Source organism: Aptenodytes patagonicus, chromosome 1, assembly GCF_965638725.1.
Source record: "Aptenodytes patagonicus chromosome 1, bAptPat1.pri.cur, whole genome shotgun sequence".
NCBI classification, from domain to species: Eukaryota; Metazoa; Chordata; class Aves; order Sphenisciformes; family Spheniscidae; genus Aptenodytes; species Aptenodytes patagonicus.
In genome coordinates, this window is record NC_134949.1 from 48,790,709 (window position 1) to 48,814,736 (window position 24,028).

General features: G+C 47.3%; 1 long non-coding RNA gene across 2 annotated transcripts; it reads left to right on the plus strand.

Annotated features, from left to right (window-relative positions):
* Nucleotides 1–618: 618 nt before the first annotated feature.
* Nucleotides 619–18,999, plus strand: LOC143158267 (uncharacterized). 2 transcript variants are annotated; one of them, XR_012994949.1, is made up of 3 exons: nt 619–712; nt 1,158–2,926; nt 18,480–18,999. It is a non-coding gene; the product is annotated as an uncharacterized LOC143158267 (long non-coding RNA). The 2 variants fall into 2 exon arrangements; XR_012994950.1 differs by lacking the exon at nt 18,480–18,999 and adding an exon at nt 8,739–9,620.
* The last annotated feature ends 5,029 nt before the right edge of the window (nt 19,000–24,028 follow it).

Here is a 24,028-nt window from a genome sequence, read left to right on the forward strand (position 1 = left end):
GCTGAGGAGGGCAGTGATGGAGCGGCTTTGGCGGGCACCTGGCGTCCAGCCAGGGTCAACCCACCACAGACTGAAAGGTTGTCTACCGAGGCGCAGAGCCTGGCTAACAGGAGGAGGCCGCTGTCCTGGCGGAGGCAAAGTCGGACCCAGAGAGGTGCCCACGCCCTGGGGCCAGGGCATCCACGCCCCAGGCCCGGGCGTGTGGCACCCCGGCGAGCAGAAAAGACAGCCTGAGGAAAGGCTGCCAGGCCAGGGGAACGGCACCGCCGGCGGCTAACGGCCGCCGCCACGGCGCGCGAGCGGGCCACCACGCGGCCGCCTCAGCCCGGCGCCGAGCACAGCTGGGGCGGGGCGGCCCTGCCGCGGCGGGAGCCGCCGCTGTGGGAAGCGGAGCTGCCCCAGGCCCGCGGCCGGGCTGGGCGGCGGAGCCACCGCCTCGCCGAGGGCTGCTGGAGAGAGGCGACCGCGCCCCGCCCCGCCGTCCCCGGCGCTGGGGTGCGTCGCGGGGCTCCCGGCGGGCGGCGACGGACTCGGTTTCCCGCCGCGCACGGCGGGCGCGGGGCGGCGCAGGCGCAGTTCCGTCTCGGCGGCGGGCCGGCGGCGGGAGCGGGCGGGCGGGGCCATGAGGCGCCGGGGCGCGGTGCAGCGGCAGGTGCCGTGTCTGTTCGTGACCGAGGTGAAGGAGGAGCCGTCGGCCAAGCGGGAGCGCCAGGTGGCCGGGGCGGCACGGGGCCGGGCGGGAGGGAGGCGGGGCCGCAGCCCCCGCGGCGCGGCCGGGGCCGGGGCCGGGGCCGGGGCCGGGGCCGGGGCCGGGCGCAGGGGGAGTCGGTGGGCCGCGGGTAGCGGCGCCGCACGGCGGGGCGGAGCGGAGCGGAGCGGAGCGGAGCGGAGCGAAGCCGGGGGGACGGGCAGCAGCACCGACCGTGTCAGACCCGCCCGGCGCGGCCCGGCCCGGCTGCGGGGAGGGGGACACCCGAGTGGGGAGAGGTTTCTCTCCAGACCTTGAGGGAAATGCACGGCAGCGTTTTCCATGGGGCTCCCCCCCCCGTAAATGCGGGGAAGAAAGGTCGTGTGGGAGCCGTTTGAGCTCTGTCCCGCTCCTTTCCTGCCAAGTGCACCCAGGTGCTCACCGTGACGTTGTGTTTGCTTTCTCTAAGTGTCGGGAACAGTCATGGCGAGGACTGAGGCCACTGCGACATGACCGCCCTGGGAGCTTGTGTAAAACCATCCTGCCGTCCCCGCCTGTGAGCCTTGCGGGGGAAAAATCAGCTTGTGTCTCTTCTTCCTTTTTTTTAAAAGAAAAGGTCTTTTTTTTGTGACCAAAGGAATATCAGGCCCATGACAGAAGAATTCATTTGAGGCTGTCAGACGCGGGATACTTACGAAGGTGAAAGTAATGGAGCCCGATCCAAGCTGTTTCTTCCCGAGATGTAAGAGGCAGTGTCGGGACAGATTGGGGTGGCATTCACCTGTCTAGCTCTAGACCTCCGACTTGTGTTTCCCGACTGCAGTAGCAGCACCTACTGCTGTCTGTCGGCTGCGTAGTGCACTTGAATCCATCTGGGTGACTTTCTCCCGTTGGTGTTTGGCTTCTGGACGGAAGAGCTGAAGTGGTTGCCAAAACGTCAGTAACGTAACTGTTGAACTCTCAGTACCAACACCACCTTGATAATGGTCGTGTAAGGGTAGCTCCCGACATTGTTGTTCCTTCATAGGGGACAAGCCGACAGGGGATTAGGTCTATACCAGTGTAGATGCTATTCTTCTTGTTTTTCAAAGCGCAGGCAAGGATAATAGAGGGGGTTATGACTGCTAGGGAAGAAGCGGGGTGGTGGTGGGAAAACCAACGGGCATGTTTCCTCCCTGCCCTGGAAATTTTCTTTTCCATGTCACCTTCGTGAAATCTTCCTGTATGCTGTATGTTGTGGTTCCACATGTGATGACTAAAATATGAAGCAGCCACGTAATGTCAGGCAAGCATGTAGAAGGTTGTTCTCGTTTTACGGCTTCCGAATTCTGTTTGGAGACTTTTGCAAGACAAGGACTCGCTTTGTGTTTTGCCAGCAGGAAGAGACCGTGACCAGCTTACAAGTGAAAATTGGCTGGGGCGAGAGGAGGGCGGGGTGATGGTTATCGAGGAGACTATTGGAATCCAAACAGAAGGGATTACATGTTTGCAGTGAAGGTGTTACAGAAGCCCTAGCTGCAGGAGTCCTCCTAGAAGTGTGGACTAGTTGTGGCTGGGTATTTGTTTCAGACCCCGGCCCACTTCCTTCTGTGCTCTTTGTAAGCGGGAAAGCGTTCAGTTGGCAGCACTGCTCCTAAGTATTTAACACCGGGACGCTTTTGCCACCTTGCATTCCGCAGGTCCGTGCATTGCACTAACACGGTGCCATTGACTTTCCGCTCCAAACTGAAAGCTCGGAGCAGCTAGTCACGATGAGTTTCTGTTGCCATCGTGAGGCAGGGAGACACATCTCAACATTTTGCAGCGTTGGACTGGAACCCTTCTAGTTTATATGCACTGTGTAAAGTGGAAGGCAAAGTCACCTCTAAATACTCATCAAGAACGATTAAAAGAGGGAGAGAGTTTGCAAGTAGATTGCCTTTGTTCTTTTGTCTTAGGGCATTTTCCAAAGCGTCATGTCTTGAAGAAACAAGGGTGTATTTCGACAGTATTAGAAATCAGCACTATAATGTGTAATACTGGACCTAGAGGGGGGCCAGCTGTAAGGAGCAAGAATCCGCACGAGACCGAGGCAGTAAGACAGCCCTGACGAGGCTTTAAAACACCTGTCTTCTTTTCAGCCGTTTCAAGTGTTGGCAACTGAAACTGTAACTGGAAAGGCGTTAGAGGCAGATACGTACAATGCAATTCCTACTGAAAAGGTGGCCGGAACCTGCTGTTACGTAACTGCCTATGAAGGTAGGAAGGAAGGTCCGTATGCAGGTTTCTCCTGCTGACTAGAAGCCTTGTTTTACTTAGTTTTCACTTTTATTGTATGACTTACTGGATTGCAGCTGTTGTGAATTCCAGCCTGCTTAAAGGTCTTGACCACAAAGTAACAGTTACCGTAAACATAGTAGGTGTTTCTAAAGTTGTTACAGATTTTACTCTCTGAAGTCCAGGAAGCATGGTCTAAGCGAGCATGCCAGTGGAGGAAGTATTCCCGTTTTAAAATTTCTTATTAGGAAATCTTCCTTGCACACTAGAATTTATGTGATAGAGGGTGCCTGATTTCCTTGGGGAGGATTACAAGACGTGTGGAGGTTGGGAGGAAAACGCGACGAGTGTGGTTCGCTGCATCGCTGGGGTTCTTGCCTTTACCTGAAATTGTGAGGAAACTTTGTATTACACCAGGCAAGATTCTAGGGCTAGATTTTGGATTGATCTACAGTAGTTAAGTGATGACTTTAAAGGGTGCCTTTGGGTATGAAATTTCTCTGGTGACGAGTGAGAAGTCCTATCTTGCCTTTTATGCGGTTGATTTCAGTACTCTGCAGGGTATGGTGACCTCAGGAAACTGCTGGTTTTACCCCTCTGGAAACTCCAGGGCAAGCCTGTCTATGGGCCGGGCTGGATGGAAAACCCGACAAACAAGCTGAAGAAAGGTGTCAACGATTCTCGTGTCTCGGGGCTTATTTTCAAGTGCTGTTAGTTTAAGCCAGCGTGGGGGACGTGTCATGCAGCGCATATGTGAAAACACAGACACGCAGTCTTGAGGGCCTCCCTGCATGAAATGCTGAATATCCTCCCTTTCCTTGGGCTCCTCTTTGGGGCCCTCATGCCAGAGACAACCAGGCAGGAGGGGATTAAGGAACGTAATAGGGGATGCGTCTGTGGTCTGGAAAACACGCCTGTATTTTTTGTTGTTTTTGTGGGTCTTAGTGCCTTTGAAGCTGTGAAAGGGAAGTCTTGGATAAGGGTTTGACCACACAAAACACTGATCCCTTCCCTTCCGCTGGTCTCGGCCAAGAGCAGTTGAGAGCTGGCAGGAACTGTTACTATCTCGTTGAGCCATGTATTTATTGTAGAATCATAGCATCGCTTAGGTTGGACAAGACCCTTAAGGTCATCGAGTCCAACCGTAAACCTAGCACTGCCAAGTCCACCGCTAAGCCGTGTCCCTAAGCGCCACGTCTGCCCGTCTCTTAAAGACCTCCAGGGATGGTGACTCCAGCACTTCCCTGGGCAGCCTGTTCCAGTGCTTGACAACCCTTGCGGTGAAGAAGTTTTTCCTCCTCTCCGATCTAAAGCTCCCCTGGCGCAACCTGAGGCCGTTTCCTCTCGTCCTGTGGCTTGTTACCTGGGAGGAGAGACCGACACCCACCTGGCTACAACCTCCTTTCGGGTAGTTGTAGCGAGCGGTGAGGTCTCCCCTCAGCCTCCTCTTCTCCAGGCTAAACAAGCCCCGTTCCCTCAGCCGCAGCACGGCACGGCACAGCACCGCCTGCGCCTGCTCAGGCTGACTGTGTTGTGGATCACTCGCTCCTCCATGCACAGGGCGCTGCCGGTTATGGAGTCGGGGGTAGGAATCGGAGAGAGGGGGAGGTTTTGCTGATTTGAGGTGCAGAGTGTTCTGCACATAACTTGAAAGTTGAAAGATGAGTTCAAATAAGGCATACTTTTATGCTTGTCAATTCAATGTAGTCAAAGCTCAGTGGAATTTATTTTAGCTAATTACAGTCCTGTTACAAGCAAGGGAAATAACGTCTGTAAAATGTAACACATCTTTATCTTTATGAGGTACATTTACTGTACAGTTATGAATATACAAACACTATTTTTAAACACAAGTTTCCATTCTTGTCAGTTTCTAAACGTTACAGTCTTTACGCCTTGTTTTGTGTACATCTTCTTTTCAGAATTTGCCATTTTATCAGCTTTGGTTTTTCCAGTTGATAACTTCCGTATTTCAATTTAGATTTTTCTTGTGAAGTGACGCACTCGCTTCATCTCTTTCTCCTGTCTACGTATCGTTCTCCTGTTCTGTTCGCTTCCACGTCTTCTTGGCTCTGCTGTCCAAATAGATATGCAGAACGTTTTGTGCATAATGTATTAGAGGAAAACTACGTGCTCTTTCAGAAACATTTTAAGAATTAAGCTTTCGGCGCGAGACACGAGATAGAGGCTCTAATCTCTGCTTTCAAGACGGCTGTAAAATGTATTCACGGTCCTTCGGGCATCTTGTGAAGGGTTTGTAGCCCGAGTCCTTTTATGAATTTGGACCTCGGCTGATCATCGTTCAGCTATTGCAGATGCTTCACGAGCAGCCAAGCAGAGGGACAAATAGATCGCGCTCATATAGTCTCTGCTCTGCTTTGCCCAGTGCTACAAGCCAAACCCCACTTCTTGTAGCTCCTCGCTTTAAAGGCGGGCACATCTTTTGCTTTCATGTCAGTAATATGGGGAAAAACTAGGAATCACGGGCTAGTTAGGCAGGCAAAATTACATGTCTGCAAACAAACAAAACTACTAACTGCTCTGTCAGAGTACTCGGCACTGCTTAGAATCTCGCGGGTTTTGGTTGGGGGAGTTTTAAGAGCAATTTTGCATTCCCTCGGTGGGGAGCGACATGCCACTTTTACTAAAAAGACTGAACTGTAAAAATTTCTCTCAAACAGTTACCTGAATGGTTGTTTTGAACCTGGCGAACGTTTTTGCATGTGGGGTTTTTTTCCTCCAAGTTGGTGCATTGTAAGATCCCGAGGTATATTTGTCTGTAGAAAAAACATACGCATTGTTTCTTAATTTCAGCTACCATTTCAGGAAAGACTCTCTCAGTCTGATGTGTGAATTCAATATTACGTTGGCTGAGGTGTCAATTAATGCATCGGGTGAGTCATACCTCCTCTCTGAAATACAAGCTAGTGTTAAATACAGACTTTCTCTCTAGTACTTTAAAGATCATTTGCCATCTTGCAGCGTTTTCAGCAGGCCCACAGGATCTTCCAAACGCGGCGGTTCTGCCACGGACGTCCTTGACTGGAAGAACGTGAATGTTGCTGTGTTGAAAATCTTCCCAAAGGCATCAGTTGCTGTTAGATTAAGTGAACCCGTAAGCCAGCCTCCTGTTTCATCTCTGGCTGTGCAAGCACTAGATGCAAGGCAATATTACGGTTGTGTGCTTGGCACTTGATTTTGCGCCAGAGTAAGCTGCCTACTGACGAACCGTTTTCTGTAAAATTTGGTTAAAACTTCATCTCATTAATACTCTTGTTTCCTGTTAATTCCAGCTTAATGCCACTGATTCAAATTATTAATTGCCCAATAATCCTACAACTTTCCGTTGATACACAACATGTAAGTATTACCATAGTTTTCCGTTTGGGTCCAAAATCTCCTCTTTGTGTCAAGCTGATTCCTTTGTTTGGAGCGTTTCCCACCGTACGGCTCAGGTACTGCTGAAAAGAAAGGTAGCGAAAATGGTAACGGTCGCTCTTGTGACAAAAATGCTGCTCACCTTTTTTTTGAAATGTGCTCTCCTTTTCTTAACCTGGAAATTGGGTAAGAGGTATTCTTCACATTAAGAACGTTCTCTCTGTAATCTCTCTACCAATCTGTCCACATTTAATCAAAGCAGACATTCAAAGCAAAAAGAAAAGCCCCACAACTCTTCGTCCCCGAGACGAAGCAGTGATGTCGGGATTCATTTCACTTCACTTTATTCCTCTTAAAGCGGGGGTTACTCTGTCTGAAGGAGGTTCCTTTTGTTGGAAATTAAGGCAGGGAGGCACCTCAAGGTGGAGATGCAGCCCAGCTTAAGAGAGGAGACTGCAGCTGGCAAGATGAAATCACTTCCTCAACTTAGGATTGTTTCAATTATTTGCCACTAAATGCCTTGATGAAGTGACAGATGAAAAACCACAATGATCCAGAGTGACCGTGGAAAGGGAAAGTAGAAAGGCAAACAAAACCCAAATGAGGTACTAGATTGCGTGACGCTATAGCAGCAAGTTAAAAAAAAGCGAAAGGTGTAAAATTATGGTTGCATCTGCAACAGACTGCCGAAAAGAAAGATACAAGACTCAGAATGCCACCTGTAGGCTTCTTGTCAAATTGATGGCATAGTACGTCCTATCAAGAGGACAGTAGAGTATTTCAATTGATACATTTAAATCGAAAACAGACGTTTGAATTAGACCCAAGGCCTTGTTTATTCAAGATGAGAAATAATCCTAAATAATGGCAATAACCAGAAAGCCATCACAATCAAAACTCCAGTGAAATCCTAGTTGTGGCAAAATGCCGCGCAAAGCAAGGTCATTCGTCCCCTGCTGGGAGGAGGAAAAAAGTTGGACAAGAAACGCTTCTTGAGAGGAGACTGAAATTCTACTGCAAAACTACTTCTAGTACTATTGCTATCAATAGTTAGAGCAAAACGAGAAGCTAAAGGTGGACTATTCCGAGGTTTATGAAATACTTCAAAAGAAGAAATCACCTAAGAGGTGCTGTAAATATTAGGGATCAGTACGTTAGTGCACATCAGCGCATCATCGCGTTCATCCCTCTTTGTTGGCAGAGAAATGAATTCCTGCTGCGACGGTGGCTCAATTACTGCTCATGAATATTCTGTCTGACTAACTGTAAAGCTTTACAAAGCTTTACGTTTCTGCCTGTGGATACTGCTGCAATCTACTTAGGACAGTTGTGCGGGATCAAATTTACCCTTGCCCGTAGGTAGGCATGAATAGCGTCACATTCACCTGCGGGGACAAAATCGAAAGCAGCACAATACAGACAGGTAAATTGGAGGCGTTTTAAGAATGCTGCGTAAGCAGGAGCCCACCTGTAGATCCGTTGGACGTTGGTTCTTGGCTGACGGTGACAGTACGGTAGACTACGTATGCTGATCTTGGAGGTCCTGAAGAATTGGAATAAGTCTTTCTTCCAGTTTCCCTCACGTAAGGGATAGAAGCAGCAGTTCCATCATCCTTACCCCGACCCCTCTGTCGGTCACCTGGTTTCACTGTGGGGTCGGAAGTGTGAATTCCTAGAAGTGAAAAAACAAACAGGAATGTTGTGCTATTACTCAGAAGGTGACATATTGCGGGAGACTGGAGGCTGGAAGACAAGATGAAAAAAATGTTCTTTGTGGATAGTCCAATCCAAATACATTCAGTTATTTTATTTACCACCGGACGTCCAGCAAGGAGAAGCTGATGCTGAAGTATATTACCTCCATTTTCAAAGTATCTGCGATCTGTTCTGGGAATACGCTCTGTTGGTGCTCTCCTTCCGGAAGTCTCTGCGCCCCTTTTTGTGTTAGTACGTTTTGTAGGAGTTGTAGTACCCTCACCTGGAAAGGCAACAGAAAGAATGTTTTAGCTGCTCGTGTGTAAGCCCAGGGAACGGCACTGCCGTTCTCTTCCTCCCACCTCTGTGAGCTAGTGATTAGCTTAGTGCAATTTCCTGTAACCTCTCGTTTGATATTCTTCTTTCTCTCTTGTTAGTTATTTGGATCCTGTCGAGCGTAGCTGATGCGTAGCTCTCATGCTCTCTAATACCATCATGCACAGGTTAAAGAAGACTCTGGCTCCAAAGTAAAGAACCAGCTACACGTTACCGGCTCGTTCTTTAGCTTCTCACTGCTCAGGAACGGTATCTGTGAGCCCTACCTGATGGAATTTATGGTATTTTCAAGATGCGTGCCTTAGCCTCAGAGAACTAACTGAATTGAAGAAATGCTTTGGGGAAACATCTCTGTCCTTTTCTCTGAACGTGTCTGTATTTTCAGACTGTCTCAAGAGCAGCTGTGAACACAACCCCCTCATCCACTACTGTCCTCTAAGCGCTGACTGCCTGCCCAGCTGGATCCTTTCTCTACACTGCATAGGTGGTATGCGCACCTCTGGAACGTCCATGGTTGAGCCCACGGAGACCAGTGCACTCCGAAGGACACCTTCTGGCTGAACTATGAATTACTTCCTCTGTCTGTAGCATCTAGATACGTCCTGGACATGGGCGCTTGGTGAACATAACAAAATACTACCCATGAGGAGGCTAAAACTGTAATAGCATTGGTCGCATAGGTAAGCCCTCTTCAAACGACAAACAGAACTCCACAGGGAAGGTTGCAGTATACAGTAGCCACAGTGCTCTTCACCCGGCCCCTGCTACTCTGCGGGAAGACGTGGCTTTGCCTGTTGTTGCTTTTCCCCTGCGAATGTCAACAAGCACCTTTTGTTCCCATCAGTTCAGGCCAGAATGCAGCAGAAATTCTGTACTTCTGCTTCAGTTTATGGGGCAGCTTAAAGCCAAAACAATCAGAAAGCCATCACAATCAAAACTCCAGTGAAATCCTAGTTGTGGCAAAATGCCGCGCAAAGCAAGGTCATTCGTCCCCTGCTGGGAGGAGGAAAAAAGTTGGACAAGAAACGCTTCTTGAGAGGAGACTGAAACTCTACTGCAAAACTACTTCTAGTACTATTGCTATCAATAGTTAGAGCAAAACGAGAAGCTAAAGGTGGACTATTCCGAGGTTTATGAAATACTTCAAAAGAAGAAATCACCTAAGAGGTGCTGTAAATAGTGGGGGTCAGTACGTTAGTGCACATCAGCGCATCATCGCGTTCATCCCTCTTTGTTGGCAGAGAAATGAATTCCTGCTGCGACGGTGGCTCAATTACTGCTCATGAATATTCTGTCTGACTAACTGTAAAGCTTTACAAAGCTTTACGTTTCTGCCTGTGGATACTGCTGCAATCTACTTAGGACAGTTGTGCGGGATCAAATTTACCCTTGCCCGTAGGTAGGCATGAATAGCGTCACATTCACCTGCGGGGACAAAATCGAAAGCAGCACAATACAGACAGGTAAATTGGAGGCGTTTTAAGAATGCTGCGTAAGCAGGAGCCCACCTGTAGATCCGTTGGACGTTGGTTCTTGGCTGACGGTGACAGTACGGTAGACTACGTATGCTGATCTTGGAGGTCCTGAAGAATTGGAATAAGTCTTTCTTCCAGTTTCCCTCACGTAAGGGATAGAAGCAGCAGTTCCATCATCCTTACCCCGACCCCTCTGTCGGTCACCTGGTTTCACTGTGGGGTCGGAAGTGTGAATTCCTAGAAGTGAAAAAACAAACAGGAATGTTGTGCTATTACTCAGAAGGTGACATATTGCGGGAGACTGGAGGCTGGAAGACAAGATGAAAAAAATGTTCTTTGTGGATAGTCCAATCCAAATACATTCAGTTATTTTATTTACCACCGGACGTCCAGCAAGGAGAAGCTGATGCTGAAGTATATTACCTCCATTTTCAAAGGATCTGCGATCTGTTCTGGGAATACGCTCTGTTGGTGCTCTCCTTCCGGAAGTCTCTGCGCCCCTTTTTGTGTTAGTACGTTTTGTAGGAGTTGTAGTACCCTCACCTGGAAAGGCAACAGAAAGAATGTTTTAGCTGCTCGTGTGTAAGCCCAGGGAACGGCACTGCCGTTCTCTTCCTCCCACCTCTGTGAGCTAGTGATTAGCTTAGTGCAATTTCCTGTAACCTCTCGTTTGATATTCTTCTTTCTCTCTTGTTAGTTATTTGGATCCTGTCGAGCGTAGCTGATGCGTAGCTCTCATGCTCTCTAATACCATCATGCACAGGTTAAAGAAGACTCTGGCTCCAAAGTAAAGAACCAGCTACACGTTACCGGCTCGTTCTTTAGCTTCTCACTGCTCAGGAACGATATCTGTGAGCCCTACCTGATGGAATTTATGGTATTTTCAAGATGCGTGCCTTAGCCTCAGAGAACTAACTGAATTGAAGAAATGCTTTGGGGAAACATCTCTGTCCTTTTCTCTGAACGTGTCTGTATTTTCAGACTGTCTCAAGAGCAGCTGTGAACACAACCCCCTCATCCACTACTGTCCTCTAAGCGCTGACTGCCTGCCCAGCTGGATCCTTTCTCTACACTGCATAGGTGGTATGCGCACCTCTGGAACGTCCATGGTTGAGCCCACGGAGACCAGTGCACTCCGAAGGACACCTTCTGGCTGAACTATGAATTACTTCCTCTGTCTGTAGCATCTAGATACGTCCTGGACATGGGCGCTTGGTGAACATAACAAAATACTACCCATGAGGAGGCTAAAACTGTAATAGCATTGGTCGCATAGGTAAGCCCTCTTCAAACAACAAACAGAACTCCACAGGGAAGGTTGCAGTATACAGTAGCCACAGTGCTCTTCACCCGGCCCCTGCTACTCTGCGGGAAGACGTGGCTTTGCCTGTTGTTGCTTTTCCCCTGCGAATGTCAACAAGCACCTTTTGTTCCCATCAGTTCAGGCCAGAATGCAGCAGAAATTCTGTACTTCTGCTTCAGTTTATGGGGCAGCTTAAAGCCAAAACAATCAGAAAGCCATCACAATCAAAACTCCAGTGAAATCCTAGTTGTGGCAAAATGCCGCGCAAAGCAAGGTCATTCGTCCCCTGCTGGGAGGAGGAAAAAAGTTGGACAAGAAACGCTTCTTGAGAGGAGACTGAAACTCTACTGCAAAACTACTTCTAGTACTATTGCTATCAATAGTTAGAGCAAAACGAGAAGCTAAAGGTGGACTATTCCGAGGTTTATGAAATACTTCAAAAGAAGAAATCACCTAAGAGGTGCTGTAAATAGTGGGGGTCAGTACGTTAGTGCACATCAGCGCATCATCGCGTTCATCCCTCTTTGTTGGCAGAGAAATGAATTCCTGCTGCGACGGTGGCTCAATTACTGCTCATGAATATTCTGTCTGACTAACTGTAAAGCTTTACAAAGCTTTACGTTTCTGCCTGTGGATACTGCTGCAATCTACTTAGGACAGTTGTGCGGGATCAAATTTACCCTTGCCCGTAGGTAGGCATGAATAGCGTCACATTCACCTGCGGGGACAAAATCAAAAGCAGCACAATACAGACAGGTAAATTGGAGGCGTTTTAAGAATGCTGCGTAAGCAGGAGCCCACCTGTAGATCCGTTGGACGTTGGTTCTTGGCTGACGGTGACAGTACGGTAGACTACGTATGCTGATCTTGGAGGTCCTGAAGAATTGGAATAAGTCTTTCTTCCAGTTTCCCTCACGTAAGGGATAGAAGCAGCAGTTCCATCATCCTTACCCCGACCCCTCTGTCGGTCACCTGGTTTCACTGTGGGGTCGGAAGTGTGAATTCCTAGAAGTGAAAAAACAAACAGGAATGTTGTGCTATTACTCAGAAGGTGACATATTGCGGGAGACTGGAGGCTGGAAGACAAGATGAAAAACATGTTCTTTGTGGATAGTCCAATGCAAATATGGGTTGTCCGTATTTGACCCTAAGAACAGACATTAACTGGGTGGTGCTAAATCGTCTACCAGTTTAGTAAATAGAAATGAATAAGCCACCTGTTTTCTCAAAATACCTTTTCCTGTTACTGTGTTAGGTGAATTTCGTGGCTCCTCAGAAATCCATTTCTTTTCCTTTCCTTCTTTACAGTGATGGTTCTTTAGCAGCTCAGTGTGGTTCGTTGCTGAGGGATTAAAAGAACACATACTTACTTTCCTAAAAAGCACACAAGAATTTCATTATCCAAAAATGCTGTGGTGATTTGAAAACCTGATCTCCCACTTCATACACAGGTCTTCTTGGGTGGAAGATGGTTTTACCTGTTAATTATTCTAAAGGTATCATTCCCCAAAAGGGAAGCAAAAGTGGCTAGATTTCCTCTGGCAGAGTTCACGGTCGCACAACCGTGAAAGCAAACTCAAAAATTGACTACGAACACAAAGACCAACACTACTTTGACCTCATACAATTGCTTTGACCAGTTCTGGCTCAGAATGCTTCTCATTATGAATTAGAAAATCTTCATGAATACTGTATTTAGGGTTTACAGTTTAAAACTACAAACATTTGCTTTAATCCACGTACACATTTGCAATGACTGGGAATCAGAAGTTGCATGCAATTTACGCGTGTGTCGCGGGGGAACAAATCCTTTCCCAAAGTCACAGTGTGAGATCTAAGTGGGAACCCAATGCAAACGGACTCCAAAGCACAGGGTGACAACTTGTGAGCTTGAACTGCGTGTCGTTACAAGGTGACTCAGTTAGCAACAAAACAGGAACGTTAACACGTTCCTGTCTGCCGGTGCTTAGCTCTCATCCCTTGCGCGAGAGGTATGCTTTGCCTCTGTCTCAGTTGTATCAGTTCAGCTATGTGTTGTCCTGCAAACTGAACAACTAACATGACGTGGCATAAAAAATAACTTCAGTTTATAAAAGGATTATTTTAATCCTCAGGCACTTCAGTGATACAGTTTACGGCATGGGCCCACACATAGTTTTAACAGCTGGACTGGCATTGCTGACATGCTGACAAACTGCATTGCGGAAACACCGATGAATGGCTCAAGAGTCATCCTTCCTATAGTAGCTTTACCTCCGATGTCAACAGACCTAGTAACGAAGGGTATTATTCTGTAGGCATTTCTTTTTTATAACTCCACAGAACCATTTCTTTTCCAAAATTAAGCAGGAAAAAAATCAATTGCAATCAGCATAGAGGATTTTTTTTTTTTTTTAATAATCCTAAACCAAGCAGAATCATATACAGTGTTTTTGATTGTTATAACTAACGGTGCAGCATGGGAAAGAGCCTCTAGCACATAAAGAACAAAGAATACCTCAAATACGAAATGGTGAGGTTTAATGCGTGCATGTTCAGTTATTTACCACCAGATGTCCAGCAAGCAGAAGCTGATGCTGAAGTATATTACCTCCATTTTCAAAGGATCTGTGATCTGTTCTGGGAATACGCTCTGTTGGTGCTCTCCTTCCGGAAGTCTCTGCGCCCCTTTTTGTGTTAGTACGTTTTGTAGGAGTTGTAGTACCCTCACCTGGAAAGGCAACAGAAAGAATGTTTTAGCTGCTCGTGTGTAAGCCCAGGGAACGGCACTGCCGTTCTCTTCCTCCCACCTCTGTGAGCTAGTGATTAGCTTAGTGCAATTTCCTGTAACCTCTCGTTTGATATTCTTCTTTCTCTCTTGTTAGTTATTTGGATCCTGTCGAGCGTAGCTGATGCGTAGCTCTCATGCTCTCTAATACCATCATGCACAGGTTAAAGAAGACTCTGGCTCCAAAGTAAAGAACCAGCTACACGTTACCGGCTCGTTCTTTAGCTTCTCACTGCTCAGGAACGGTATCTGTGAGCCCTACCTGATGGAATTTATGGTATTTTCAAGATGCGCGTCATCATCGTACCTAAAGCCTCAGAGAACTAACTCAGTTGAAGAAATGCTTTGGGGAAACATCTCTATCCTTTTCTCTGAATGTATCTAACGGTAAATAAAGACATGTCTTAAAAGCTGTAGTCGTGTATTTGTTACTGATCCCGCGTCTGGAGTCTAACTGTATCCAAATACTTGCCAGAAATAGCTTTTCAAAACTATTTCAATAACAAACATTTTAAACGTCGAAATAAGAAGAAAACAATTTTGCCCGATTCTTTTGAACGGTTTAGGCAGGCAAAGACCGTCAGTCGAAAAAGCATGACACGGAGACAATTTTTCCGTTCCCGCTTTTTATGAGCACATCCTCCTACTCAACTCTGCTTTACATAAAACAGTATTATCGCGGTTTTATCCCTGAAATTTACACTACTGTGAAACTAAACAATTTATTTTTTTTTTAATTAGAAGTAGCAGGTCATCTTTCTGCCCAGCAATTTTTGATGACTGATCGACTGATGACTCTGGTGTCTTGTTATATTAAGAACATCTCTCCCTCTCCTAAAATGGAATTAGATAGTACTTACTCACTAAAGCAACGAATACAGATTTTTCTCGGTCATGCCACTTGGTCAAGAATGAAGGAGAAACGTAGTAAGGGAGGTAAATACTTACTAATCTGTATTCCTTTGAGCTTGATTCTGTTGGGTAAAGCCCAACATTCAAAACAAAATGGAACTCTTTTGCAGATCTCTTTTAGAAGACACTTCAAGGGGGTATTTATTTAATCTAAATTTAGTTCTATAGAAGTTTGATGTGTCGCTCCATTTCCTCAGCTAGACACCCAAGACAGCCAGCAGCGAGCGCGGAGCACCTCTGGGAAAGTGACTCATCTCCCCTTTCTTTGGCACTATCTTATGATGCAAGAAATAGCCCCCTAAGAGTGCCTGTCTCTCTCCATTTACAACGCAGAGCCTAGACGAGAAATTTAAACTACATTCCTAACCTTAGGGGGGTTAAAATTAGACTACACAAATCTTGATCTTGAAGAAAAATTATATGAAAGACCTATGTTGTGTATCTCAGGACAGTACGCATAGGGTTAATAGCCCATTTCTACCTTTTCCATCTGCAATCAATGCAGGTAGTCACCACGTGTGTGACACTATACGCACACACACACACATATATGGGGAAAACTTACTGAGGCACTGTTATGCTCTTTGTAATAGGCTACCTTTTATTGTCACTAAACTAAAAAAGCGTGGAGGCGGGGCAATCTGTGTAATAGTTTCTCCCTGCAACAGTAGTTTTAAAAGTGGTAAACATTGTCCAAGAAGATGAAAAGTACTTGCCTTTCTGCAAGTCTCGCTCGGTAGCTTCCAAGGGTAATAGCTCGTTTTCCCGAGGCGAAGACGCAGTTTTTGTGGATTGCTGTTGGTGAGGGTACTGAATCCTGTAATACTCTCCTAGACGTACCCCAAGAGGGAAAAAAACCCCAACGTTTACTCTCTTGTCAGCACTGCTGTTTAGGAAAGAGTGGCTAATTTCATATTTACCAGATTTATAGCATATTTCCTTTATTGCTCTTTCCTCTTCGATGTCTGCAGCAGTCTTAGGCACCCAGTCAGAAACATCTGTAGGAGATATTTTTAGAAGCTTACTAGGTATCTATACAAAGCCCTTCAACACTTCCTGATAATCAAACACCATAAGGAATTCCATTTCGGTCACGGTTTTGGTTTTTCTGACCGCAACCTCTCTTTCTGGACAGAAAAATGATTCCTTAATGTTAGGCCTTTCCAAGTGCAATGGAATTGCAGTTACCACACGTATTAAGAAGCTAACGTTTGTTGATTTCAAATGCTTCAAAAACATCTTCAGTAGCCATTGCCAAAATAATCCTTCTTCCTTTACACCCAAAAGGAAATCTTCTGATTAAGCATGTCAGCAGGGAGTGCTTGTCACAAGACCTCTGCCCAAAGTTACTCTCCTGTAATGTCGCCGGCAGAGCTGGTGAAGTGAGTGCTCCTTACCCGTCTCGGTTAAGGCTACTAAGATCAGCAAAGCCCTACTTTGTATATTGCTTAAATTAATGCGGCTTACTCAGACTGAAAGCGAGTTAGGAAGCGCTAACAGGCAGCCCTGCCAGCCAACCTGAAGGGCAGGGGGAAAGTGAAAAGCAGCTTGGGGCTGCCTGAGAACTAGCACAGTAATTTGCGGAGTGCACGCGTGAGAGTCGGTCGTTCTCTGACTTTCGCTCTCCGGGAATGTGCAATTCACTCCTGCCCTGTGAATCTCTCCTCTCCCAGTGAGATACAGTCAACGGTTTAACTACATTGTAGAAATGAAAAAAAAAAACAAAAAACCAAAAAACCCACACATACACATTCAGTTAAACTAGTGCAGAGTTTTGCATGGATTCTCTTTGCTAGGTTTAAGAATAACTTTCTGTAATACAATGAGACTGCCTACAGAGTTTAGGAAATCAGTTGAACAAATCATTTAAGTGGAAGTCACACAACTCTCTCTTGTGAACAAACCTGTGACTTCACCTTCAGTGACGAGTGCGTACAGCCCCTGTTCAACAGTTTGTTTCCCAGCAAAGAAGTACCTGGTTCCTAAACTTGCAATTTCCTCCCCGAATTTCGAGGCATTTTGAGGAGTATTTGATGGCCACCTGAACCGTGGAGCACATTTTAAACTCTATTTAATGAAAGAGAGGTAGGTGAATTACAGCCCTATTGAAATATACAGCTAGGCATTTGACAGGAGTCAGAACGTGCTGCCTCACTCACATCTGGTGACTACCAGTTCCGATACTTTGAAGATTAGCGGGGAACTATTTCAAAAACTTGTCAACAAGTCTTTTCTAAAAATGTAACGGTTATTGTAATCGATCAGTTGTGAAGTACATTGCGAGAGTCGAAAAAGCCCACTCTACTTGCTTGTAAAAGAAAGAAAAAAACTGTTTACAGTTCTCTTCCTCTTCATCGTCCTCTTCATCGTCGTCTTCGTCGTTGAGGTTTATAATCAGTGGAGGGTGAATTGGGAATAAAAGATTCTCTTGATTTCTGAGTGATTCTTGACGATGGGCTGGATGCAGAATCCCTCCTTGGACACCCTGTTGCAACGGGGCATCTGCAGAAAAGAACATTGCATTTATTTTATGAGGAGGGAACTAGAATATCGCACCCAGGTTGAGACCAGCAGGTATAGTTTTGAAACCATTCTCATACTGAAGGGATCATTAAATAGGCAGGTTGTGCCTTTTAGGAAAAACCTTCTGCGGAGGTTGGCAAAGGAGCATCTTCCAACTACAGAAAGTATGAAAAAACAGAGAGAGATTGACAACCTCGGGAGACGTGTGATTAGGAATACCTGGGCTGAAGAGAGCAAATGGGTTGAGGACCCCGCCTGGGCAAATATTTTAAACATGCCGAATAATAGGCAGGCCTGTATCACTCCCCACGGCATCAGTTTTGAAGAATTTAGCAGTGCTAAGCACAGGATTAGCCCGTTTTAGCCTGTAGACTTTTTTTTCCCTATCAATTTTCTGAATCACAGCTCTCTTGACTAAGTACAAAATGTAGATTTTGAGAAAGACTATGAAGTTCGTGAAAATAATTTACACTGAATCAGGAGAAAGTCAGAAAAGATACTCTTTTCCTTAGGCCTTTGTATCTACCCACAATGTAATCTACCCAGCAAAACTATTTCAGCACTGGGATAGCATTTTCTGAGAGCCTGGAAATGCAACGGTCCGAAAAGAAAAATGATGAAAAATGGTGAGTCTGATTGCGTTGTTCAAGCTGACCAACGTGCAGCTATAGACACAATCAGGGTTCTGTGCATTGTATTCAAAACATTGAAGTTGGATATGTTGTCCAGTTTCAGAGGAATAAGACGAGGCATGGGCATCTTCCTGTATTCCACTTGTTGTTATTCTTGTGCACCTCTTGCTTGCCTACGAGCAGCGTGTGTATCATATTAAGCCCATTTTAATAACACTGCTGCAGATGGGATTTGTTGTGTCTCAGGCGAGAGAAAGTAAGAGACAACACTTTAGCTTGGTAGAGCCTTTCTCAGTGTCCCCAACAGGATATTCTCAGCTCCGGGTAGCGTAAGCCAAATCAAACTTAAGTCAGCTTAACAAGATTTCTAAGCATGAAAACGAATAAATGCAGTTTTAATGTTTGCAGTGTTCTTGTGGAGCACACGGACTCTGAATTTATGCACATTGCCGTAAAAAGAAAAAGGGTTGCGTCCATTTTCTCGTTCTGATCGTTGGACGTTGCTCTTCTACAGGATACCCTTGTCCGTAGTGCCTCTTGGGCATAGTCTCTGACTCACACCGCACCCACAAGCGTGCCTACGTGGTGTTTACGACAGCACTAGCTGCCAGGGGCCGGTGCTGTGGATGTGGGAACTGCACTAAGAGCAGTACGGGCACTCGTCGAAACAGCGCTCAAGTTCTTGCCGTGGTCCTATGTGGTTAGTTAGGCTCAACACGCCCAGCTATGACAGGCTGCCTTTTCCCGGGGGAACTGCAGGAACACAAGGTGTTTGCTTCTGACTAGAGGTCTTTCTGGACTTCTCTTCTGACACCTGTCTCCAGCTCCGGAGATCAGGCCCACGAACAACTACAGTTCAGTCCACTTGTTCACGCATCTGTGACAAGTCACGCTGACTTGCTCTCCCTCCTGCTTCCGCCTGATTTCTGACACCTGTCTTGGTTCCCTGCCCTGGACTCTTTCCCTGTTCCAGGTTCCAGCTGTCTACCCGGACTCCTGCTAGACAAGAGCTCCTCTTCGAAAGGGAAAAAGGAACCCAACTTACAGTGGTGGTTTTTTCCGCAAATACTCTGACTTTCAGATACTGTACTGCCCACACACTGTTACTGTACTTCAATAGCCTGCATCCAATGTTCAAGCCTGAAGAATTTATTCAGAACGATGAACTGGAAATACATCTGCACACACAGCACTGTAATCTGATGTTACCTCTACAAGGGGTGGCTCATCCAGGTAACATGTTGTGCTCCGTCAACAGATATTGCTACTAGCGGCCCTACCAACCTCCTCCCCCCACCACACACACTACTTTTTGTTTCTCTTAAGTGGTTACCTGCCTACTAACCATTTTCGCTACTAGAGAGATTTAATCCAGCCAATACCCCAGCAAAGCAACAGTCTTCCTCCACGGATCTCAGCAACCTAAACCGCCGTTTGTGACTTTGTCTTTCGTGTAACTGATAGTTAGGAAGATCCGTAACATGACAGCTAAACAAGTTGATGTGGCAACCCTACTCAAATGCCAATACAATTCCTTTCTTTGCCTTGAGCTTGCCGGGATAGCACATCATACCGGATCGGTTTGCCATGGTACATTTCTTGACCTTAACATATATATTACCTAAGCACTGGAAGTAAGCACCGGAAGGACATTTGCGTGTATTAATGAACAAACTGTTGAGAAAAAAGAGTTCTACTCACTGTTGCTAGGTGGCAAAAAAAGTCCATTTATAATACGAGGTTTGCTGTGACGGAAGGCACAACTGATCCTCACACAGCCTACGGGTTGTGTTTCCCACAAACAGGAGATGTTGCTGTACTTTTGCTGCAGGAGAAAACGGTTTTCAGATATTGTGAATAAAACACTAAAAACGGACTAAATGGATCAGCACGCGGTGTACTGCTGTGATGAACATACGACTAAGACTTTGCGGGACCACGCTCTGATGTTTTGGAACATTTACAGTTATCTTTAAAGTTATCTTCAGCTCCAGATACCCCTGAAGTTATCTCGAGTTAGGTCTATGGAGCTTTCATGGTGTAAAACTGTTCCTAGATAAGAATAGGAGTAAAGCAGTCTACTTACTGTGCTGCAGACTTTTCGTGAGATGCTGGGAAGAAAAAAAATCTGTTAGTCACTCAATTGACAGGTGGCCGCCTTTCCGTTCCTGCGCAGTGGGCTAATCAGGTCAATGTCACATGAAATCTGCTGTGCAAGTGCAAGTCTTAACACTAGCACTCTCTTACTATCAAAGGACGTGGGTCTACGGGAAAATAAGGAGTAAGAAGCAAAACCCGGGAAGATTCCCAACAAAAACTGAAACACTGAAAGACTGGGAATCGATGTTCTGAGACTACTGTTGTTACACTGCTCACACCATCTCCCGGCTGCTTTTATAGGTGACAACCACAAGCCTAATGGGAAAAAAAGGATATCTACGTGGATTTGTTTAATTATTTGTTTAATGGTTGCTGCTTTACTCACACATATAATCACAGTGCTGCTCTCCCTCTGTTGATCAATACGTCGCCAGCCAAGAAGTCGGCACACTATCGCAGAGATAGCACGTTCACAACGAGAGTCACTCTTGTTAGTCATGCTTAAAATTCTTTTTCTGTCGCTCTGCCTTATTAAAGTTTACAGATTTTAGCATCGCCTCTGATTATGCAATTCGCTTCTAACCCGAGGTATCTTCCTCAAGCACATGATGAACTCATCATTCCAAAGAGGCAACTGCTCATGACCATTACCCTGAAGATACAAGCTCAGGTTTATACCCTGGATATGAACTACATCCCAGCTGAGAGCTGTAAATGCCAGGTTGCCGGGTATTTCTTAGCGACTTTCTGTGTCAGTTTTTAGAGGAAAGCAAAGTCACACTGGGGAATATTTGACTATTCGAAGGTAAGTTTCACCCACTTTTCCAGACATTAGCAGCTGGGTGTAGGAGCAGCATCTCCTACAAAAACACGCCACTTTTGGGCTGCAGCCAGTACAGCTGGGCCATCCACTGAGACACGCTGGGGTCTGGAGCCAAAGCCCATCTCCCAGGCATTAACGCCTAAATCCCCGATGCTGGAAGGGATGCAACAACAACGAGCCCTACACCCACCCCTGGATTTTTACCACGTGGCATATAAATATTGCTTTGAAGGGCAAACCCATGTTGAAGGACTTTGTTTTAAGTACCCGATTTTGCAGAAATTCAGGCAGTGGCTCTAAGCAGAGATGATAAACGTGGCCTATTTATTCAGAATCAATGTAACGTTGATTCAGTAAGAAAGATGAGCGATGAGTGAACTTTATGCGCGGTTTTTAACTGATGTGTCCCTTGAGTATCGGAGCCCAGTTCGCAGGAGTCCTAATTGCCTGTGGTTTAGGTGAGCATTAGCTCTTCTCACTGCTGCCGAAAATCAGATCTTTGACCTACAGGTGCGGCCATGACCCAGACAGAGCGACGTATCAACTTCTACCTTTACCTAATAAACCTCCCTTTCAACACGGGTGTATCAAGAAAGTCAAGGACACAAACCACTCTAAAAGCTACAGCACTTACCTGTGCGTAGGGGGAATAGAAATGGCAAGAGCGGTCATTCCCAACTGCGGCCATTTTCACCTCGTGTGCTTCTCCTCCACTCTCTTAATACCGGCAGAACAGACATGGAAACGTTAAAGCTACCAGCATTCAGGCCAATCGTAATCTTATCCCGAAAGCAGCAGTTTCCTTTCAAAAACTGGACCTTCAGGACCTTAGCTCTGCTGCTTTTTTGGAACAAAACGCCAACTGACAGCGAAATACACGTGAACGAAGGAGGTGGTACCTTCTCCAGGCTTGTTGAACCGACGAAGGCAGTTGCCAGCCGGTATAGAATGTTACCTTTCCACGGTTGCCAACCGCTCCTCCAGCTGGTGACATCAGCGTCATGGCGCTCTCTGACCTGTCCAGCTTGAACATCTTCCTTTATCTCCACTGCTTCAGAGTAAAGTACGGAAGATCGGACCGTTTCAAAGAGTCTCCCGCTCCGGTGTTTCTTTAACGTAAAACGGCAGAAACCCACTTGGCGGGGCTTCAATAATACCCAACTCCTTGCCGTAGGAACTGTGGCCTTGGAAGCAAATCTTTGACACCGCAAAGACAAACCTCCTTCTTGGACTATTTTTAACCAAAACCCTCGAGCCCAGTGTTTTCCTTACTGTACCTCTTTCTTTGGATGGAGAAACTTGCTGCTTCCTGCTAGTGCGCTGTTAGCTGCTAACTGCTTACAGTGTTGGGGTTCATTGCTTTTTCTCGCTTCCGTGACGCCCGCTGCCACAGCTAAAGCAGAAAGAACAGCGTACGCTTGTGTCCCTAATTAACACCTCTGTTCTCATTCGGGTCCTAGGCTGCCTCTGAACAAAAGGTATCGGGGGGGGGGGGGGGATGAAGTTTCAGTCCCGGAGCGTGGTAAGGCATACTGTTATCCCCAGGACATAGGGTCAAATTTGCAACACTGAGTGACATCGGTGACTTGGAGATGAACACTTCAGGTGCCAGTGACTCCATGGGCACAAAGGGTACAAGGCTGGCTCAGCGGTGGCTACACCCAAGCCGGGGGAGAAGGACAAAGACATTGAAACGACTGGAGGTCTTCTAGTCTCTCTAGGAGCCTATCGATTTGTTTGTAACCCAAGTATCAGCGGGTGGCCCGAAGGCTAACTGCAAAGGACAGTACCGCATGCCTGACCACTGGGACTTTGGCAGCGGAATAAAGCGACTTCTACCGGAATGACTTCACCTAAGTAGAGAATGAAAGTGCCCGCTGGGATCAAGGTGGGGAGTACTGGCGAGAGCTGTGAACAGAGAAACGATGTGAAAAGGCTGCCACAGTTCCGTAAGCCCTACCACTGACTGGGGCACAGAGGGGAAGGAAAATTCAGGAAAGCAGATGAGGGCCACGGATAATGAACTGTCAGTGGGCAGGAGCAGCCATAGGAGGAACGGGTCAACGCTGCCAAGAGCTATCCAAACAGGGGCTCTTTGTAGCTGTATAGCTGTGCCTAAATGAGGCGCGGAAGAAGGTACGGTCAGGAAGCATTAATTCCGTATTGGGTTTGCGTGGCAAGGTTTTGGTAGCGGGGGGGCTACAGGGGGGGCTTCTGTGAGACGCTGCTGGAAGCTTCCCCCATGTGGGATAGAGCCAATGCCAGCCGGCTCCAAGGCGGACCCGCCGCTAGCCAGTATGTGACAGAAACAACGCTGCAGACACCAAGGAGAGTGGAGAAGGAGGGGGAGGAGGTGCTCCAGGCGCCGGAGCAGCGATTCCCCTGCAGCCCGTGGTGAAGACCATGGTGAGGCAGGCTGTCCCCCTGCAGCCCGTGGAGGTCCACGGTGGAGCAGATCTCCACCTGCAGCCCGTGGAGGACCCCACGCCGGAGCAGGTGGATGCGCCCAAGGGAGGCTGTGACCCCGTGGAGAGCCGGCGCTGGAGCAGGCTCCTGGCAGGACCTGTGGACCCGCGGAGAGAGGAGCCCACGCTGGAGCAGGTTTGGCGGCAGGACTTGTGACCCCGTGGGGGACCCACGCTGGAGCAGCTTGTGGAGAACTGCAGCCCGTGGGAAGGGCTCAGGTTGGAGAAGTCCGTGGAGGACTGTCTGCCGTGGGAGGGACCCCACGCTGGAGCAGGGGCAGAGCGTGAGGAGTCCTCCCCCTGAGGAGGAAGGAGCGGCAGAGACAACGTGTGGTGAGGTAGAGGAAAGCGGGAGTAAAGTTGAGCCCGGGAAGAAGGGAGGGGTGGCGGGAAGGCGTTTTAAGATTCAGGTTTTATTTCTCATTACCCTACTCGGGTTTGATTGCTAATAAATTAATTTCCCGTCGTGTCCCCCGCCCCCCGAGGCGAGTGTGTTTTGCCCGTGAGGGTAACGGGTGAGTGACCTCGACCCACGAGCCTTTCGTCGTGTTTTCTCTCCCCTCTCCAGCTGAGGAGGGCAGTGATGGAGCGGCTTTGGCGGGCACCTGGCGTCCAGCCAGGGTCAACCCACCACAGACTGAAAGGTTGTCTACCGAGGCGCAGAGCCTGGCTAAC